This window comes from Cryptomeria japonica, chromosome 9 (assembly GCF_030272615.1).
Source record: "Cryptomeria japonica chromosome 9, Sugi_1.0, whole genome shotgun sequence".
In the NCBI taxonomy this organism is placed as follows: Eukaryota; Viridiplantae; Streptophyta; class Pinopsida; order Cupressales; family Cupressaceae; genus Cryptomeria; species Cryptomeria japonica.
The window spans coordinates 364,828,859-364,832,936 of record NC_081413.1 but is presented as its reverse complement, the minus strand read 5'-3'; positions in this window follow the sequence as shown (position 1 = coordinate 364,832,936).

Genomic DNA, 4,078 nt, shown 5'->3' with positions numbered 1-4,078 from the left:
TTCCCTAGATTTCATGATGAAGAAATAGATGAGTTGAGAAGAATTGAATTGTGTTTAAATAATTTTGAGAAGATATATGGTAAATCAACAAACAAAAGCTAGTTGATCTGGATCCCCTGGTGCCTTCTGATGAATCTGAAGGAGGGGGTGACACTGATGAAGTTGCTAGTGCATTAGGAGCCCTGAAAGGAGAAGGAACAATAGAGCAGTCACACATAGATCCATAAAGGTATCAAGAAGAAACACATGGCTATGGATCCCAAGTAGAAAAAGAAGCAAAGCATGTTAATACTAGTGATGAATGAGTGGCTATGTCCATGAGGCTCCTAGATGATGACGAGCTCATCCATACTCAGGAGTTTAAAGATTGTTGGTTAAGGGCAAAAATGAAGGAGTTTGAAGAAAGGAAACAAATGAACCTCATGGGAGTGGAAGAATCCAAACATGAATAAGTTGTTTCTCGAACCTTCAAAGAAATAAAATTTGATGAGATACATGTCGCCCCTGCAAAAGTAAGAGAGATAGTTTTGAAGAGTGACATGTTGATTATTGTTGGAATGACTCTAAAACAAATGTTCTTGTTGGATCAGGTGAGAAAATAGCAAGATCTATGCTGATTGATATATTTGATCAGGGTATAATCCCAAGACCATTCGAATTATTAGTTGCATGGGTGAGCTCTAAAAGCACTCATTAACCAAAGTTAGTGGATTTGGTGAAGGAGACACAAGGGGGGGGGATCTTAAAGAACACAAAAGATACCTCTCCATTAGAGGTGGCCACTTTGACTATGCACTCTGTAATGTTCATCATGGATGCAGTGAAACACATGCAAGAAAAATTAGCTAAACTAGAGGCAGGACACAAAGATATGAATGATGAAATAAATAGGTTGTATATTGAAAATGTCATGTTGAAAGAAAAGGTGGAAAAACAACCTAACAATAAGAGTAGGGATATTGTTTTGCATAAACATACTCCATCAAAGCCAATTGACATAATTGAAGATAGCAAAAAATGGAATGAAGAAAAGAAAAAATATGAGAAATAGATATAGGATATGAGGATAGCACATGATGAGATCTTGCAAAGAATGCCACATCAAACCTTGGACACTTTTGAACGAATTCTGTCACACAGGGTCAAGCTCATACTCGACAAATTAGAAGAAGTATATGAAAGTTATGAAACTTTGTTGAAGATGATAGAAGTGTTCAAAGAAGATAGGCCCAAACTAGAGAACTTATCAAAAATATGGCAACCAACATACATCACTTTGGTTACTTTATGTAGAGTAACTCAAAGAAACCCTAATGTTTCTCCTAAGATAAAGAAAACTGAGCGAATGGTGCATACCATCAATGAAGGACTCAAACATGTCATAAATGAGGAGCACAAAGTAAGAGCCAAAATTGTTGCCTTCCACACATTTCAACATTGGACTATCCCTTCCATCATAGACAAGGACAAACACCTTTGGAACTTCAATGATTGGAAGAGTGACTTCAGCCAAATGGTGAAGAAGATCATTGCACACATGAAGGAGGAGAAAAATATCAGTGTTCAATGCTTTAATGTGTTCCAGGATAGGATTATCACTTTAGATATTTGTTATGCCAAGTTTGTTGCGAAATTTTGGACTTTAACAGAGAAGAAATGGAAAGATCATTTGATGAACATGCCTATCATCTTAATCTTTCAATGACCCAGTGATCATTAAGTGTACCAGTGGGAGACTACTCATCTGAAGGATATTGAAAATTAAGAACACAGAGTGCCAATTGGTGAATGAGAGAGCCACCCAACTAAAAGTATAACCTTGCTAGACACAAGGGTCACATGTTATTACTCATAGTATCTAGATAGATAGCAGGTTGGTTTGCATTCTCCGACTAAGTTTTAAATCATATTTCATCTTACTCATGTTTTATTATTAAACAAAACATTTCTTAATCTCTTTATTATAAGTTATTATGAAAAGAGGCATTGTAACGATTTGAAGCTTGTCGCTTCTCCCCATTTTGTAAAAAAGGGAGAAACCAAGACTGATGAAAGGGGATAAGATAAGATAGGCAAATATAGTGAAATAGGAGAATATTGCAAAAATCTTGTATCTCATTATAGTGGTGAATATAATACAAAATCCAAAGTTTCTAGCTCAATTATTTGTTGATTATTGAAGGTTAAATACTATGTGATTGTCTCTAATTCCTTTTCCTTCTTACATGTTTAAATCGACTATCAAGGATAATTTTGATTTATCAAATAGCTCTTACTATTTTGTGTGATTTAGTTGATTGGGTTCTTTCAAGAAGAATTAAAGATCCATTTGATTAAATTATAATAGTTTGAATATAGTAACTGAATTAACAAGAAAATATTACATACTTGCATTTTTCTACAAGGTATATTAATGTCGAATAACTTGAATAAGATTAGAAACAAAATTAAATGGCTTTTGTAACCCTTGATGCGACAGTGATCATTAATAGACAAAAAAAAATTGTTTGAAGTTTTAGTTTCAGTTAGTTTGTTTTTTGGAGAAATAAGATAGAGGTAGGAGTAGAAGAACATTAAGTATTCACTTTATGTATTTGTGTTGTACTGAGTGATTTTATAATAAGAATCAAGAGAAATTATAGATCTGCTAAATCTCAAGGTACCCACCAAGGTCTTTCAAAGCCTGAAGAGAAGAAGATATCTCTTTATAAGGGAATCTTGTTCATTAGCCAAACCAGTCGGTAGACCTGATCATAGAACCGAGCACATTCGTAGGGTTTCCAATTTGTTGATTTGGGAACCAATACCGAACCCCTTGCCTTGATAGTGCATGTTTTGACAAATATTTTCATCAATTCTAGGATACTTGTTTCTTTTAAATAAAGACGCGAGTCCATTTTAAGGAGGATATGCTATGGAAGGAATGAGATGATCATGAAGTAGACTTAATCGGATGTGAGTGGAGGAATCCATTTGATATGTAAGGGGTTCATGAAAAACTTGGGTAGAGGAAATGGGATGGTAAGGTAAATTAGGATCACGAGGGGGATTAGGACAAGGAGACCAAGGATTTTTTTATTTTGACATGGAGGAGGATCATTGGAATCTGCACATTTCTCTTGATTTTGAATTGGATCATTGGAGGGGATATAAGGAATAACATGATCTTTATTATGAAGTAGATTATGAATTAGAATTGGAAGGATACTTCACTCTTAAGATGGGAGGGGATCATGTTAGATAGAGTAGAAAAGGATGAGGGGATCTTTATAAGAATCATGACAAATGGGATCTTGATAAAAAATTGGATTGGATTGGAGAGTCATGGTATCTTGATCTTGATGTACATTAGGAATTCTTTATTTCATCTTTAGATTATCCTCTTGACATAGGGTAGGGGTTTTGATATGTATGGGAGATTTTTGAAAGGATTCAACGATTTATAATGATAAGAATTGATTTTGAATGGGACTCTTTGGAATAAGTTTTGCTAGGAATGGAGCATATGGTGGTATTGTTAGAAATGTATGTTTGGTGGTCATTCATGTCAAACCCGATGATCCAAATAGGTCTAGATATAGTAAGACAATGTATAGAGTGAATGTGATGTTGAACAGTGAAAGATAGGTATGTATGAAGGAGAAGAAAAACAATGGAAGATAGGTATGTATGTATGAAGATGAAGAACCTTGTTGTTATGTTAGGAAGCTAGTGTTACAAAGATAGTGTTGCAGATGTGTTTTTTGAAAGGATGTTGCTCTGGAAACATATGTTGACAGTATGTGGAAATGTATTTCATATTGACCAAGTTTTAGACTTGGTCGTGGATATTGAATTTGTGCTCTAGATGTATATGCAATAGTGGTAATAACGACTGACAATATACAATTGTGATGGTGGTTGATGATCTGGTAGTTTTGATAGAGTTTAATGTGCTCCACATTCCTTCGTACTTTGGTTTTTGATAATGATCTTTTGGTAATACATTTTTTTATGACTCCAACTTCTTTGTGTCAAGTTGGATCATTTTTTTGTGCTTCGAAAACGTGCTTGCAAAAGTTCAAGGATATGATCATTC